General features: G+C 41.1%; 1 protein-coding gene across 3 annotated transcripts in view; it reads left to right on the forward strand.

The window, feature by feature from the left end:
* pak5 (p21 protein (Cdc42/Rac)-activated kinase 5) overlaps positions 1–18,871 on the forward strand; it is a 184,958-nt gene that overhangs the window by 25,855 nt on the left and 140,232 nt on the right. The gene's annotated exons all lie outside the window — the stretch shown is intronic.

The following is an 18,871-nucleotide window of genomic DNA, read 5'->3' on the forward strand; positions in this document are numbered from 1 at the left end:
ATGAAGATAATGATCGTATTGCTTAGCATGATGGAAGGTATATTTAACAGTCATATTTTTAAATATTGCAATGTAAAGCTTGCTGCCCAGTGTAACCCAGGTAACTATAATTCTTGGTGTTGATAAGTGCGTCAAAGATATTTGAACCGTGTTTACTGCAAGTGTTGTACTCCATAAAACAAACTTGATATGAAGCTAAAAAAACTTACTTTCAACATCTTATGGCTCAACGTTTGAGGAAGAATATGGGTAGCTGATATGAAATAAATGGCTCAGTTCTGAAGAACAGGGTGACCTGAATGTATACGTGCACAGTTCAGTGAAGATGGCAGCATAACTTGAGAGGGCAGCTAATAATACATAGTGTCCTTGGCTTTATAAACAGGGGCATTGAATGCTGTAGCAAAGTGGCTGTGTTGAACTTGTACAGTACACTAGTTCGGCCTCAGCTGGAATGTTGTGTCCAATTCTGAGCACACAATTTATATAAGCTGTGAAGGCATTAGAAAGAATGTAGAAAAGGAAATGGTTCAAGGATGATGAAATTCAGTTATGAAGATAGATTGGAGAAGTAAGGACTGTTTTCTTTGAGAGAAAAATGGTTGGGGAGACTTGATAAAGGCACTGAAAGTGATGAAAGACATGGGCAGAGTAAACAGGGAGAAACTGTTCCCGAAGATGAGAGGGCACAGATTTAAAATTGAGTTAAAGAAGCAAAAGCGATTTGAGGAAAAATTATTTCATCCAGTCAGTAGTTATGTTCTGGAGTGCACTGCCTGAAAGTGTGGTGAGGACAGGTCCAATTGAAATATTCAAAAGGAAATTAGACTGTTATCTGAACAATGGTGAATGTGCAGCATTATGAAGAGAAGACGCGAGAATGGCACTAAGAGAATTGCTCATTTTGAAAGCTGACACTGACACAATGGGCTGAAAGACATCTTTCTATAGTTTAATTATTCTGTGATCTTTGAGGTTTTGCTGATTAACAGGTCAAATGATCAATTAATTACTTGCACATTTTGATAAGGTTTAGCCAGGGATTCTGTGAGGAAATAATGTGATGGAAGTTCGATTTCTCATTTTGATTTTATGGGAAAAGTACTGTTGCTATACTGAATTATCATACTCGCTTGTTGATTTTGAAATGTGCCAGATTTCCATCAAAAATTTGAAATTGGATACTGTTGGGTATAATTAAATGCCCCAGTATTTGAAGCATAAGTGAGAAAAATGAAAACCTTTTAGATCAACAATTGGAGAATATTGCATGTAATTTTGCAAAATGAAGCCTCATAAAATTAAATAAAATACCTTTGAGCTCAGAGGAGAAAATGGGATCAATAATTTAGATTAAATGAGAGCATTCTAAGAGCAGGCCTAACAAAATTGTTAATGGTTCATTTGCCTTATGAGGAACATTAACTGTTTGAAAGGTACTTTAATAGAACTGTGCGAACCAAGAAGAAACAAATGGCTGTTTATTTTTCTTCTTTATGCTTGTGGTGCTGCCATTTCTAAGTAACTGAGAGTCTTCCTTGACTGTTCATGTTTACCTTCCCTACTTTCTTCATAATATATTAGACAACATACAGCACAGAGAAGCTGACCAACTTAAGAATAAGGAGACGTTTATGTAAGCAATGAGATGAAAAAAACTCAAAGACAGTGATTGTTATAACCCAATGTAAGCCCTGTGGAGTGCCATATGCTGTCTGTTCAAAATGTGAACAAATGAGTTGTGAATTTGTGCTGTTCATTCATAATGCTATCCATGATTGTTGCATAATAGAATATAAACTAGCAAGCTTTTTTTGGAACGTTCATGCTTGAGTTTTATTGTACATTGTTGTTAGCACCAGTGTTATATTGCATAGAGAAACAATTGCTCACTTGCTTTGGTACAAAGTGCAGCTGGAAATTATTTAGTTTATAAACAGCTGTAGAATTTTGAAGGTAGCAGTTTTTTTTGTTTAATAGCATACTGCAGCCCTTGTTGAAGATTAGCTGTTCTCATGATTTGCATGTCTACAAATTTTGTCATGATGCTGTACATCAAAACTGCACTATAGCCATCAAAAACTGGGGATCAGGATAGCTTTGAGATAGTGTGCTAATGGAGAGAGAAATTGAGTGTGTGCGTGTGACACTGAGTGTGGGTCTTCAGATGCAGCAAAAACAGTTTTCCAAGGAGGTTTGTATTTCTCAGAGATACCTATAATCCTGGTGGATTCAAAACATCATTTTCTGCATATATGCCCATTTGATACTTCAGTGAGTACAGTTCGCCTGGGTTCAATGAAATGGCAGCACAATTTGCATTTATCTAAACTCTTTAATATAGTAGATGACCAAAAGTCGAACTGCATAGTTGAATAAAATAATTGCTTTGAAAGTGAAGGTTACCATAGATCTGGAGCGACAAACACTGTGCTGTCGTTTCAGTCAGATAACTGGTGTGAATTTAACCTGACAGTCACCATGCCTTATCAGGGGACAAGGTTGTGATTGCGACTTTAGCCAGTGCAGGAATTGAAAATGTGCTGTTGGTGTCATTCTGCATTGCAAACCAGCTGTCCATCCAACTGAGCTAACTGACCCCTTGAGGTATCTAGTTCATTCCCATACCTAAAAAATGTCCATAGTAAAACATATCCGGGCACTTCACTGCAGCAATATCAAACTAACTTTGACATCAAATCACTGCAGAAGTAGTAGGGGTTCACCAGGTTTACCCCACTGGCTGAAGAAATTCCTGCTTACCTCATCTAAAGGGTTGTCCCTTCAATCTGAGGTGTTTCCCTCAGGTCCTAGTCTGTACTACTAGTGGAAAGATTTTCTCTACATCCACTCCACCCAGACCTCTCAGCATTCTGTAATTTTCCATGAGATTCTCATCCTTCTAAATTTCATTGAGTACAGACTCAGAGTCCTCAATCACTCTTAATGTGACAAGCCTTTCATTTTTGGCATCATTCTTCATTCTCCTTTGGACCTCCTCCAAGGCCAGCACATCCTTCCTTAGATTTGGGGCCCAAAATTGCTCATAAAATCTTAATTGCTCTCTGACTCCGATGATTCCTGGAAGATTAACACCAATGCCTCTATCAGTCTCCTCGGCTTTCTCCCTCAGAACCCTGGGGTGTAGTCCATCCGGTCCGAGTGATTTATCTATCTTTAGATCTTTTAGCTTCCACAATATCATCTCCTTAGTGACGACCACATTACTCACTCCTGCCACTTGACTTTCTTGAAGTTCTGGTATGCTACTGATGAAGACTGATGCAAAGTATCTATTCAGTTTCTCTGTCATTTCTTTGTTCCTCATTACTACGTTCCTCATTTACCAGTGGTCCAATGTCTACTCTTACCTCTCTCTCACTTTTTATATATCTAAAGAAACTCTTCCAATTTTCTTATATATTACTTGTTAACTTACTCTTATATTTCAACATTTTTCCCCTTATTGCCTTTTTAGTAGTCCTCTAGTTTTTAAAGGCTTCCCAATTCTCTGACTTCACACTAACCTTCTCCACATTGTATGCTTTATCTTTTGCTTTTCTGCTGTCTCTGCTTTGCTTGTCAGCCATGGTTACCTCGTCCTCCTCTTAATATATTTCTTTTTTCTTGGAATGAATTTCTGCTGTAATGGGTATTGGGTGAACAGAATTTGGTGCAAGTTATGATGTAGTTGATTATTCTTAAGTTTATGAAAAATGAAAGGTGGGAAACCAGCCAGGAGAGGGTTGGAATAGTCAAGTCAACAGATTATGATGATATCAAATGAGGCTTTCAGCAGCAGATGAATTAACTAGGAGTGGAGTCTGGTGATGTTATAAATGTGAAAGTAGACAGTTTGGTAATGGCACGGAAAAATAGTCTCACTTTAGGTGTTGACCATGACATCAAGATTGAGGCAGTCTAGTCCAGTTGCAGAACTGCTATGGAAAGGATTCAAGTTTGTGGTGAGGGAATGAACTTTGTCGTGGGAACAGATGGTCATGGCTTCAGATTTCCCAATATTTAATTGAAGGAAAATTCTGCTCATGTAATACTGCATGTTGATAATCAGTCTGACAATTTAGAGAAAAGATAGAGTTGAAAGAGGTGGAGACGAGGTAAAACTGGATGTCGTCTGGGCACATGTGGAATCTGACATTCTTTTTCAGATGATGTTGCCAAAAGAGATCAGCTATGTTCAAGGTTGCATACAGGTCGAGGAGGGATAGTTTGACAACTACATTCGTGTTGGATGTCATTTGCGATTTTGAGGGGTGCTTCGGCACTAGTCAAGGCAGAATCTTGATTGGAGTGACTCAGGCTGACCAGCATGCAGAGAAACTCTGTGGAAGGCCATGTACCTGTTTTGTCACTGGAATATTGAATTATTTCTCTCCAGAGACCTATGAGTACCATTCGGAACTCTGTTTTAATTGCTTTGTTGTTCTGTGGTTTAAAAGGCAATTGTATTATGTTTTGCACGTGCTGTCATATTAGTATTTTTTAAAATCAAAAATATGTTTGTTTATTTTATCAGTAAGGTTGATTGACAAATAATAAAATATCCCTTATATAGGCACCTGCTCTTGCAGTGTAAGCATTAATGTATTGGGAGAGATATGCTTTCAGTTGAACTTTGAAGGACTCAGTCTGACACTGATCATACATTTTTAAAATCTTGAGTAAAATGTTTATGTCAAATGTAATTTTATTTCTTAAATAATTAATAAATTGTAGACACTATAAATATATCCTTGGTTTCTTTAGTTCAGTGCATACTTTTACATTTGATCTGATAATAAAGATATGAACTTTCTTAAAATCTCTGCCAATAAAAATGCTATTTTTAAAAGTTGTGGCATTAAGACACTGCAAGAGATAGGCATCTCATAGTGTCTACCATTAGGTAGACTTTTTCTTGCACCTATCAGCTTGAAAAGTTTTCCACCATACCTTACTGGAAGTGCGTAGTGGCAAGAGAGTAGTAGAGAGGGCACTTCTCAGAGATAAAACTTCAATTTACCAGCTCTTGACTGTCGATGCTTTAGTTCCTTGATCTGTTTATTTTTCAATACTTCTAATCTGTTGCTTTCTTCAGCACAAATTCTCTGTAGAGGATCACTGTTGATTCTTCCACTAATTTTAAACTAGGTAATCTTTTAGCTTTTGTTCCCTCTCAATTCAAATTGAGATTAAGCCATGCCCAAGTTCAAAATGGTCAGCAATGAAATTTTTTTTTATTGTGCTTACAGAGCTTGGCGTTACTGTCATTTTCTTTGGTTACCTCCTCTCAGTGAGTTGCAAAATGCACAAATCAATAAACAAGCTCTCAGCAAAAGCCATTATAAACTAAAAACAGAAAAGCTAATTTTGCGATCACATAGCCTGATCATTAGGTTAATTATCCCTAATTTACAGCTTCTTCTTTGAACTGAAATGGGTTCTACCTACCAAAATACAAACATCTCTCTGTAATGCCATTACAATAGTGATTGCATATATCATGTCTCCAGTTCTTTAGCTAAACAAACTCATTTGTTTTATAGCTCTATCTCTTCTTTCTGACTTTATTACACATATACTCTACCTTTTGAACCATATTTCTTTAGGTGTTCTGGCAATCTCTAAAGACCTGTAAACTAATTATCTTACCTTTACAACTAACCCTAACTTTAATCTTCACAGCACTAAAATTTATCTCTAAAATATTGACATAAACCATAAACTAGTTATTTGCAACAATCTGCAAATCTAAAATGTTTTTGAAAATAACGGGGAAGTTGAGGTTAACACATCAGTCAGTATAAATGGACCAGCCAGCTTTTGATATTTTTAACTCATGACGTAGTTCTGAATTCCCTGAATTTGCTGGCTTTAACTGTACTGTATATGTTTCAACAGCTGATCTATGTCCTAATTTTAAATCTGAAGTCCGTATTTAATAAACTGGCAGGAGTGGGAAACCCAGCTGCTGGTTAGTAATCTGTACCTCCTGCAGATATGGAAAAACAAATAAATCAAACTCCGTTGTTACTTATCCATAATCTTGTCATTGCAGTCAGACATCTGTGCAATGTCAACAATCCTTCCTGGTGACTAAATGCCAGTTGTTGCACTTAATTATAGCAGCTCCAACTGCTGGAAGTTCCTCTAGCAATCAGGGATGCTGACTTGAGCAACTGTCATTTCTAAAGTGAGTAAACTTGTATAGAGAGAACAAAAAAGTAAGTCTGTTTCTATCAGAAGTATATCTGTATTCTCTTCCAGTCTTGCAGACCTCTGAAATGTCATGGCTTCTCTAATTTTGGCTTTTTGTCTTGAGATTCCTGATTTATTTTTTAAATTGCTCCAACATCTCTTTGTCTTCAATTGCCGAGGTCTAGAATTTCCTCCCAAAATTTCTTCATGCTACTGTATCTCTTTCTTCCTTTAAGAGGCCCTGTAAAACTTACCTCTGTCCAAGCAATTGTTCATTTGTCTGAGTATCTCCTTTTGTGCCACAGTAACAAACTTTACTCTTTGACATACTTGTCAAGTGCCTTGGAATGCTTATTACATTAAAAGTCATATAGATATAATTTGCCGACAAATCTAACCCTTCAGGTCTTACTAATAAGTCACATTTTTATTAATTGTTTATGAAGTTATTTTTCTGTAATGCTGTTAGGATGTTGTCTCATTGGACCCCTAAAGTACATTTATGTGTACTTTGCCTATTTATGTACTGACTCCATTAACTAATGAGGCTTTGTGAAATCAAATGTTCCCTGTGTAAATGTGACTTGAAGATTCCATAAACACAGATGAGGATTGTAGTAACCATATTACTTGGTTAATTACAAATAATTTTGCATTATAATTGAGATAATTTATATGTGAGAATCTGATTACAATATTGTACTTAAAATACAGTCATAATTGCACCCTTGGAATGGACTATACCACCTTTATTTGTTCTACTTTGATTTTGGTGGAACACTGATCTACACTGTACAACATTTAGCCTGTCCAGATGATCGGGAAATCAATGGAATTGAGTGCAATGTTGATTTTTCCATCCCATCTGATTTTATCCCCTGTTGAAGTCTGAGTAACTTGGTGGTGTAAAATTAGTGTTCCATTTGTCAGACAGGAAACCACAAGGATCAAGTTTGGATAGGTTCAAGTCCCACCTGCTCCAGGGTTGTGTAGTAGCATCTCTGAACAGGTTAACTAGAAGATATCTAAAATTGTTTCCTAAAGCTCTGAAAGCAGATCCTTATCTGAAGCTTGGAAGAGGTTATCCGAAACTCTTAACAACAAAAAGATTATAATTCTCTACAGCATCAAACTGGGTTTTGTACTTAATTTTCTTTATCTGAGTCAATTTCTACACTAACACAAGCTTCTATGCATAACAAAAACACTCACAATGGCAGGAATGCATAGTGGCAACCCACATAATTTGCCTTTTGGAAGGTCATAGCAACATTTCAGCTCATCAGCGCAGCATTATTGAAGGCCACCTTAGATTACTTTCTGATGTGGAGTATGTACTCCAATTAACCTAAGCCCACAGAATCAGATGCAATTAGGACAGTCTGGACGTGGACCCAGATCTGGACCAGACCTTCACTTTATCTATCATTGAAGCCCTCACCTATGCCTTTGATATGTCTAGTCTCAATACTTCCAATACTCCAGACTACCATTTTCTGCTTAAGCTTGTGCTAATGACAACTCTGTTTCCTCTGTCTTAACTTGCACTCAGGTGATTGCCCCAATCACCCCGATGCACCTGATGCAGTGACAAAACCATTTTAAAACTCTCATCCTTGTTTGCAGATCTATCCATGGTCTCAATTTCCTTACGTCTGTAAGCTCCACCTGCCTGATCACTCTTCAGGATATTTGTACTCATCCAATTCTGGGCTTTTGCTTGGCTTTCTCTACACACCATCCTTCAGTTGCCTAAGGCTCTATGCTATAGAATTTACCTCTTTTTAAACTTGCTCATCTCCTCGCTTTCCCTATCCTCCTTTGATGCTTCTTAAAATTGATTTCATTGAGCTTTTAGTTATCTGCCTAAATGGGCTGGATTTTATGACCCCTTCTGATGGCCAGATATGATATTGACTGGGAAGTACATAAAATGGGAAGCCCATCCCCTATCCAGTCCCGTAATATGGCAGGTGGGTAGGTACTGAAATCAGTAGCCAGTTCACAATTCTAAAATAATTAGGCAGATCAGCTGTTATCAAACTAATTGTGCAAATATTATGCTGACTATGCCGTAATGTAATTGTCATGGGAAATTGAACAGAAGTGAAAAGGTTGTTTTTATATCAACTTTGTGGAAAAGGCAGGGAGGAAGTGATGGCATACTATTTGTTGGATGCTCTATGTGGATTAGGGCTGCCCTTCCACCAGATACTACTGCCATCTTTGACCTGCTTTGTTCCTCCTTGCGTGGCCTGCAAAATTCACCTCCTTTGTTCCATAATCCCTCCCTATTCATGACTCTGGACTTATCTGCCTTTATCTCAAGGACAACTGGCAGTCCAAGCAGTGTCCACTATTGTTATTCTGCAGGCCTATTGGATTAGTCTTAAATTTTCTCAGGTAGGATTTCCTCCCACTGAGGGGTGAAAGTCTTACTCTCTGCTTCTTTAACCCAATGATAGTGTTTAGCAGCTGGCATTCAACTTCTGCAATGGGGGTGCAGGGCAGGGTGCGTTCAGGTGAACAATGTGTTGCTTGGTGTCAGTTTTTTGAGTGTTTCAATAAAGCAGTTATTTTGAAAATGCAATATTAATATGAATTGTTATTGTTTATAATTTGTTTAATCTCAAATGCCTTGAAATTAACCAGCAGGTAATATCTTCTTTATGTTGTGTTACTAGTAACAGAGATTTAGCTGCCAATGTACACTAGTCATTTTAAAATCGAGGAGATTTTTTCACACCAGCATTGTTCAGATCTTAACCTTGTTACCCCCATGATGTTGTCAGTTGAAACTTGCACAGTTCAGAAGTGTTTTGACGCACCTCTGGAGCAGGTTGGACTTAAACATCGCTCTTCTAGCCCAGAGCTAGAGACATAATCACAATGCCAAACGAGCACTCAATTTTCATAGTTGACAGTGATTTTATCTTTAAGTAAGTGTAATGAGATTCTGGTAATTGTAGTTACGATGCAGATAAGTCACAATCTTCCTGAATGATCCAACTGGCTTGAGGGGATACATGGTCAATTCAGAGTCCTGTATTCTTCTCTCTGCAAATGCTTTTAGGGTCCTGAATAAGTCACTATTGCAGGAGTACTGCTAATGGCAAAGTGAATGGATAGTATTAGACAGTAGGTAAATTAGGATTCTTAATGTTGTTTTCTCTGTAATTTATGAGCTTTTTTTTTAATCCCCAGAAATGCTATCTCACACAACTGAGCGACTTTCCCACCACCAAAATCACTGACTTTTTTGTTTTCTTTTCCTTTTTAAACTCTGACCACCATGTAGCCAGTTAAATATTTACATGGAAAGATATGAACTATTTTGAAACATCATGTAAATTGAATTATGTATACTAATTAAAAGGAATGTGGAAAAAAACTTGCAGTTCATTTAACAAGAAATGTTGACTCCTCCATGAAACAAGCTTACAGATGGACTAAATCAGATGGGAAGTTGAACTCTCAGTACTCCAATCCATATATGGTGCTTCTTATAAGGTCATGGCCCAGTGTGCTTCAAAAGTAATAATTAATTCATTTTGAGTCATAACTGATTCAATAAACTGTTCTATTATTTAGTTTTCTCTAGAATTAATTTAAATAACATGTGTTTGATATTTGGCCTAATTATTTTGCCATATATTAATTAGCGATGCTGAAACAAATGGAAATTAAGAATCTGGTTTAGTTAACTGAATTCATGTTTGATTTGTCTTCCATTTAGAAACACAGAATGCTGGTGAATGTTTAGTTATCTTTTCTCATTGTTAGAATTGCATACCATTTTTGAGATTTTTGTTTTTTGAGCAGTTATATTGGTTTGTAGTAAACTGGGGAAAGGCAGTGGAAATACAGGAGCAAGATTGTCACTGGGGGAGTGAGTTTGCTGGTAGTAGCATTAAGACAGAAATGAATCTATGGATTGTGAGTAATCTTGGAAGAGGAGCTACACATTAAGAAGGGAGAGATATAAATTAAAATGTGCTGTGTTTTGATGGCAGAGAACATTAGGCTGAGGAAGGGCAAGGAAGCTTTAATGGTTGAACTGCAGATGATTCTGATAGATCTAAATTCGAATCTGAAGGCAATTTACAGATATTCCAGAATATAGATTCCCTGCAAGAGTCTGTCATTTAATATTAGTTTTCTATAGAGATCCCCGATTATATAAAAAAACTGCATAGTATACAGCATCTAGTAGGTCTCTTGTGGCATGGTGGTAGGGTCCCTATCTCTGAACCAGGAGACCTGATTTCAAGTCCCACATGCTCCAGGAGTGTGTTGTAATGTCTCTGAACAGTTTGATTAAAAATATCTACATAGCTTCTGTTGGCTGGTATCTCATCAAACATAATGGGTACATAACTCTTAACCAGAAGATGTTACTTCAAGCTGTAAGTTTCAGATAAGAGGTAAAATGAAAGACGTCTATTTTTCCTTTCATAACCATGGAGGTTTCAAAGCTTTACAGCCAATAAAGCACTTTTTAAAGTGTTTTTACTGTTGTGATAGAGTCTTAGACTTACAGCATAGAAACGGGTTCTTCGGCTGACTGTGTCTGTGCTGACCAACAAATACCAAACTGCATGAATCCTATTTATCTCTACTTTGGTCAGTAGCCTATTATGCCTGAAATTTTAAATGCTCATGCAGATGCTGCTTAAATGTTGTGAGAGTACCTGCCTTTACCACTCTCTTAGGCAGTATGTTCCATATTTCTACCATCCTCTGGGTGAAAAGTGTTTTCTCAGATCTCCTCTAAATCACTTTACTCCTCATCTTAAACTTATGCCATCCGGTCTTAGATGTAACTGCCATGAGGAAAAGATTCTTGTGATCATCTGTCTATGCCTCAATTTTGCCCACCTAAATCTGATCCTCCCCTCCGCCTCCTGTAGTCCAGGGAAAACAAACGCAGCCCATCCCGTCTTTTAGCATAACTGAGACTTTTCATCCCAGGCAACATCCTGTTGAATCTGCTCTGTACCTTCTCCAGTGCAGTCAAGACTTCTGATCATGTGACAACCAGAACTGCACACTGTATTCCATCTGTCATCTAATCAGTGTGTTATAAAGTTGTGACAAGACTTCCTTGCTCATGTATGAATGCCACAGCTAATGAAGGTAAGCATCCTGTATGCCTTCTTCACCACCCTGTCTCCTGTGCAATGCCTTCAGGGATCTATGGATTTGAATCCCAAGGTCCCTTTCTTGCCCTGCACACTCTGTGGACCTACCATTCATTGTGTACGTCCTTCCCTTCTTAAACCTCCCAAAATGGGTGGCACAGTGGCTCAGTGGTTAGCACTGCCACCTCACGATGCCAGGAACCCGTGTTCGATTCCACCCTTGGGTGACTGTCTGTGTGGAGTTTGCACATTCTCCCTGTGTCTGCGTGGATTTCCTCTGGTGCTCCATTGTGTCCAGGAATGTGCAGGCTAGGTGAATTAGCCATGGGAAATGCAGGGCTACTGGGATAGGGTGGGTCTGGGTGGAATGCTGTTCAGAGGGTCAGTGTAGACATGATGGGCCAACTGGCCTGACTCCACTGTAGAGATTCTATGATTCTCTGAAAATGCAAACCTTGCAGTTATCAAGATTAAATTCCATCTGCCACTGCTCTGCCCAATTGACCAATCAATATCAGACTATAGCCCAAGGCCATCCTATCAACACCACCAACAATTTTTGCGTCATCTGCAAACTTACTAATTGTACCTGCTTTATTCACATCCAAGTCGTTAGTGTACATAACAAACAGCAAGTGATCCAGCACTGATTCCTGCAGTATATCGCTGATCTCGGACTTCCAATCATATAAGCGTCCCTCCACCATTACTCCTTGCCTCTTATTTGCGAGCCTATTTTGGATCCAGTTTACCAACTTGACTTGGATCCCATGGGCTCTTTTGAACCAGCTTGTCAAAGGCTACTGAGATCCAATTAAACCACAGCAGCTGCACTACCCTCAATATATTTACTCACCTTTTCAAAAAAACATAACTAAATTAATCAGGCAGGATCGCCCTCTAACAAATCCATGCCATCTATCCCTGATTAATTCCTGCTGTTCCAAGTGTTGTCAGAGAAACTGCTCTATAACTATGGCCTATCTGTGCTGGCCTTCTTGAATAAAAGAGCCATATTATCATAAGATTTGGAGCAGAATTAGGTCATTTGGCCCATCAAGTCTGCTTCACCATTGATTATAGCTGACATTTTCTTAACACCATTCTCCTGCCTTTGCCCCATAACCGTTGATCCCCTTATTAATCAAGAACTTATCTATCACTGTCTTAAAGCCACTCAATGACTTGGCCTCCACAACCTTCTGTGGCACTGTGTTTCACAGAATAACTGTCCACTGGCTAAAGAAATTCCTCCTCCTCTCTATTCTAAACGGTTGTCCCTTCGCTCTGAGGCTGTGCCTCAGGTCCTACTCTCTCCGACTGATGGAAATATCTTCTCCACGTCAACTCCATCCAGACCTCTCAGTATTCTGTAAATTTCAATCAGATCCTCCCTCATTCTTCTCAACCGCTTCTCATATTCGGGATCATTCTTGTAAACCTCCTCTGGACCCCCTCCAACACCAACACATCCTTCCTTAGATAGGGGGCACAAAACTGCTTATAATATTCCGGATACAGTCTGACCAGACCCTTATACATCCTCAGCCGTACATCTCTGCTCTTGTATTCTAGGCCTGTTGAAATGAATACTAACATTTCATTTGCTTTCCTAACTCCCAACTGAACCTGCACGTTAATCTTAAGAAAATCCTGAACTGGGACTCCTAAGTCCCTTTGTGCTTCAGATTCCCAAAGCCTTTCCCCACTTAGAAAATAGTCTATGCCTCTCTTTTTCCTACTAAAGTGCATAACTTCATACTTTACCACATTGTATTCCATCTGTCACTTCTTTGTCCACTCTCCTAGCCTGTCCAAGTCTTTCTGCAGCCTCCCCACTTCCTCAACAGTACCTGTCCCTCCACTAATCTTTGTGTCATCTGCAAACTTTTGAACAAGGTCCTCAGTTCCTTTGTCGAGATCGTTAATCTATACTGTGAATAGTTTGGTCCCAACAGGGACCCCTGTGGAACTCCGCTAGTCACCAGTTGCCATCGTGAAAAAGACCCCTTTTTCCGTACTCACTGCCTTCTGCCATTCAGCCAATCCTTTATCTGTATCAGTACCTTGCCCCTAACACCATGGGCTCTTATCTTATTTCACAGCCTCCTATGCGGAACCTTGTCAAAAGGCTTCTGGAAATCCAAGTCGATCACATCCACTGGCTCTGCTTTGGCTAACTTGCTCATTATCTTCTCAAAGAATTCTAACAAATTTGTCAGGCATAACTTCCCCTTGACAAAGCAGTGCTGGCACAGTCCTATTTTACTGTGCACTTCCAAGTACTCTGAAATCTTATCCTTCATAATGAACTCTAAAATCTTACCAGTGAGATTAGTCTAACTGGCTATAATTTCCTATCTTCTGCCTCCCTCTCTCCCTAAACAGGAGTGTTACATTAGCCATATCTAGTCATTTACGACCCTCCCAGACTCCAGTGATTCCTGAAAGATCAGCCCCCTAATGCCTGTACAATCTCCTCAGCTATCTCTTTCAGAATTCTGGGTGTAGTCTATCTAGGCTGAGTGATTTATCCACCTCCAGATCTTACAGCTTCCCCAGCACATTTTCCTTAGTGATGGCCAATAGACTCCCTTCTGCCCCCAACTCTCTCGAAGTTCTGGTAATCTACTAGTGCCTTCCACTGTGCAAACTGATGTAAAGTAGCAATTGAGTTCCTCCACCATTTCTTTATTCCCCATTACTATTTCTCCAGCAGTCCAATATCCACTGTTACCCCTCTCTCACCTTTTATATATTGTAAAAAATTAATTTGCAGTGTTCTTTTATATTCATAGTTTGATTAGCCTCTTATTTAATCTTCTCCCTTTATTGGTTTTCTTTAGCTATTATCCATCCTGCAGTCATTTGGCATTTCACCTATGGCCAGCAAAGTATTAAATATCTCTGTCAGGACCTCAACAATCCCCTCCCTTGCCTTCCAAAGCAGTCTGGGATACATCTCATCAGCTCCTGGGAATGTATGCATCTTTATGCCTGCAAAAGACATCTATTACCACCTCCTCATTAATCGTAATGTTCTAGAACCTCACCATCACAACTGTAATTCCCGGGACTATAACGACTTTCTCTTCTATGAGGAGAGGAGACGAGAAATATTCATTTAAGACCTCACCTGTGTCTGCTGGTTCTACGTACAGATTGCCCCTTTGGTCTCTAATAGGTCCACACTTTCCCAGTGATAACCAGGTGTAGAGCTGGATGAACACAGCAGGCCAAGCAGCATCACAGAAGCAGGAAAGCTGACGTTTCGGGTCTAGACCCTTCTTCAGAAATGGGGGAGGGGAATGGGGATTCTGAAATAAATAGGGAGAGGGGGGAGGCAGATAGAAAATGGATAAAGGAGAAGATAGGTGGAGAGGAGACAGACAGGTCAAAGAGGTGGGGTTGGAGCCAGTAAAGGTGAGTGTAGGTGGGGAGTTAGGGAGGACGGACAGATCAAGGAGGTGGGATGAGGTTAGTAGGTAGGAGATGGGGGTGGGGCTTGAGGTGGGAGGAGGGGATAGGTGGGAGGACAGGTTAGGGAGGCGGGTACGAGCTGGGCTGGTTTTGGGATGTGGTTGGGAGAGGGGAGATTTTGAAGCTTGTGAAGTCCACATTGATACCATTGGGCTGCAGGGTTCCCAAGCGAAATATGAGATGCTGTTCCTGCAACCTTCGGGTGGCATCATTGTGGCACTGCAGGAGGCCCAGGATGGACATGTCGTCCAAGGCGTGGGAGGGGGAGTTGAAATGGTTCGCGACTGGGAGGTGCAGTTGTTTGTTGCGAACTGAGCGTAGGTGTTCCACAAAGCAGTCCCCAAGCCTCCACTTGGTTTCCCCGATGTAGAGGAGACCACAACAGGAACAGAGGATACAGTATACCACATTAGCAAATGTGCAGGTGAACATCTGGTTGATGTGAAAGGTCTTCATAGGGCCTGGGATGGGGTGAGGGGGGAAGTGTAGGGGCAGATGTAGCACTTCCTGTGGTTGCAGGGAAAAGTGGGGCTGGTGGGGAGTGTGGAGCGGACAAGTGGAGAGAGTGGTCCCTCTGGAAGGCAGATAAGGGTGGGGAGGGAAAAATGTCTTTGGTAGTGGGGTCAGATTGCAGATGGCGGAAGTGTCGGAGGATGATGTGTTGGATCCGGAGGTTGGTGGGGTGGTACGTGAGGATGAGGGGGATACTGTTTTGGTTGTTATTGTGGGGAGAGGGTGTGAGGGATGAGTTGCAGGAAATGTGAGACACGGTCGAGGGCATTTTCGACCACCGTGGAGGGGAAGTTGCGGTCCTTGAAAAACGAGGACATCTGGGATGTCCGGGAGTGGAATGCCTCATCTCGGGAGTAGATGCGGCAGAGGCAAAGGAATTGGGAATAGGGGATGGCCTTTTTTGCAGGAAGGTGGGTGAGAGGAGGTGTATTCTAGTTAGCTGTAGGAGTCAGTAGGAAATGGATATCGGTTTTTAGGTGATTGCCAGAGAGAAACAGAGAGGTCCAGGAAGGAGAGAGAGATATCAGAGATGGTCCAGGTCAACTTAAGGTTGGGGTGGAAGGTGTTAGTGAAGTGGATGAACTGTTCGAGCTCCTTGTGGGAGCACGAGGTGGCGCCAATACAGTCATCGATGTAATGGAGGAAGAGGTGTGGGATAGGGCCAGTGTAGCTTTGGAAGAGGGATTGTTCCACGTATCCTACAAAGAGGCAGGCATAGCTTGGGCCCATGCGGGTACCCATGGCCACCACCTGTGTCTGTCGGAAGTGGGAAGAATTGAAGGAGAAGTTGTTAAGGGTGAGGACGAGTTCAGCTAAGCGGATGAGGGTGTCAGTGGAGGGGGACTGGTTGGGCCTGTGGGACAGGAAGAAGCGGAGGGCCTTTAGGCCATCTGCATGGGGAATGCAAGTGTGTAGGGACTGGACATCCATGGTAAAGATGAGGTGTTGGGGACCAGGGAATCAGAAGTTTTGGAGGAGGTGGAGGATGTGGGTGGTGTCACGGACGTAGGTGGGGAGATCCTGGACCAAGGGGGAGAAAATGGAGTCGAGATAAGTGGAGATGAGTTCGGTGGGGCAGGAGCAGGCGGAGACAATGGGTCGACCAGGGCAGTCAGGTTTGTGGATTTTGGGAAGGAAATAGAAATGGGTGGTGCGGGGTTGGGGAATGATGAGGGTGGAGGCTGTGGGTGGGAGGTCACCTGAAGTGATGAGGTTGTGGATGGTTTTGGGAGATGATGATTTCTTTCACTTTCCTGGTAATCCTTTTACTCCTAATACTTATGAAATGCCTTTGGGTTTTCCCTGATCCTACCTGCCAAACATATTTCATGCATCCCCTTTGCCTTCCTAATTTCTTTCTTGAGCAACCCCCTACACTATCTGAGAGACAATAAGAACTGCCAATGCTGGAGTCTGAAATAACACAGTGTGGAGCTGGAGGAACACAGCAGGCCAGCCAGCATCAGAGGAGCAGGAAAGCCCACGTTTCGGGTCAGGACCCTTCCTCAGAAATGGGGGAGGGGAAGGGGGCTCTGAAATAAATAGAGAGAAGCGGGGGGCGGTGATAGCAGGTAGATAGTGGAGCGGATAGGTGGGAGAGAAGATAGACAGGTCAAGGAGGCAGGAATGAAGCTGATAAAGGTGAGTGTAGCGAGGTGGTGGTGGGGATTGGTTAACCTTGACCTGTCCGTCTTCTCTCCCACCTATCCGCTCCACTATCTACCTGCTATCACTGCCCCCCCAGTCTCTATTTATTTCAGAGCTCCCTTCCCCTCCCCCTCCCCCATTTCTGAGGAAGGGTCCCGATCCGAAACGTCAGCTTTCCTGCTCCTCTGTTGCTGCCTGGCCTGCTGTGTTCCTCCAGCTCCATACTGTGTTACCCCTACACTGCGTACTTTTTAAGGGTCTCCTGTGTTTTCAGTGCTGTGTAGCTTGCGTGTGCTTTCTTTTTTTTATAAAAGAAATCAAACTCTCTATCCCTTGTCGTACAGGGTTCAATGGATTTGCTGCCCTTGCCATTAAATCTTAGAGGAACACTAATGACCCAGAATTCTCGCTGTGCTACTTTGAAAAGACTCCCACTTTCCAAATGTAGACTTACCTGCAAGAAGCTGTTCCCAGTCTATTTTTGTCTGATCCTATTTAATGATACTGAAATTAGCCTTCCCCGATTTAGACACTTAACGTTAGCACTACCTTATCCCATTCCGTAATAGGTTTGAAACTTATTGACTTACGGTCACTATCCCCACTGAAACTTCAGACACTTGATCAGCTTCATTCCTTAGCATTAGATCTAGTGCTGCCCATCTCTAGAAGGACTATCTACATACTGGCTGAGAAAAAAACCTCTCCGACATGAGCTTTTACAAATTCCACCCTGTCTAATCCTTTCACACTAAGTTGATCTCAGTTAATGTTAGCAAAGTTGAAATCCCCTCCAACTATAACTCTGAGTCTCTCACATCTTTTCTGTGATTTGCTACATCTTGCAGTAGTGAGGGAGGATGTACTGTTGGGTTGAGGGATAAATATTAGCCAGGACCATGGGATAACTCTCCTACTCCTCTTTCAAATAGTGCCATTTAACCCTTTACATGCATCTGAGGAAGCAAGTTGGACCTCACTATAATGCTTTATAAATAAGAACCTATGAATTCGGATTAGGTGTATGCTATTCAGCCTCTTAAGTATGCTTCACCACTCAATAATATCATAACTGATTTGATTATGGTGCTAACTCCACTTTCCTGTCTCCACTCTTGCTGCTCAAATAGGTATCTAACTCAGTCTTGAATATATTCGATGACCCAGCCTCCACTAATCTCTGGGGCAGACAATTCTAGTCAATAATCCTTTGAGTAAAAAAATTCTCCTTATCTCAGTCTTAAGTGGGAGCTCCCTCATTTATAAACTGTGTCTTGTGGTTTTAGAAGTCTTCACAAGGGAACGATCTGAGAATTGGCACTTCTTAAGAGTGCCATCTTTAATTGAATGTGAGATCCAAGCTTTTTTTTATTCACTCATGGAATGTGTGTGTTGCTGGCTATGCCAGATTATTGCCCATTCCTAGAGGGCAGTTAAGAGTCAGCTACGTTACTGTGGGTCTGGAGTCACATGTAGGCCAGACCAGGGAGGGAAGGCAGTTTCCTTCCTTATGGGGCATTACTGCTCCAATTGGGTTTGTTCAACAATCGCCAATGGTTATCATGGGTCATCATTAGACACTTGGTTCTAGATTTTTATTAAATTCCAATTCTACCAATTGCCATGGTGGGATTTGAACCCAGATACCCAGAACATTACCTGGGTGTTTGAATTACTTGTCCAGTGACAACATTGCTAGACTATCGCCTTCCCATGTGCATCCCTTTTATGCAACATCAGTGACTCTGTGATCCAACCATCCTGCTAGAATTTTAATGAAGTGTTTCAATCTGAGCAAGCCTCCAGCTTGTGACAGTTAAAATTCATTGTGACATCACTGGTCATAAACATTGCCCAGTAAATAGGCCCTCACCGCCCCTCATGACCATCTT

The sequence above is a fragment of the Rhincodon typus genome, chromosome 9, assembly GCF_021869965.1.
Source record: "Rhincodon typus isolate 14 chromosome 9, sRhiTyp1.1, whole genome shotgun sequence".
Taxonomy (NCBI): domain Eukaryota; kingdom Metazoa; phylum Chordata; class Chondrichthyes; order Orectolobiformes; family Rhincodontidae; genus Rhincodon; species Rhincodon typus.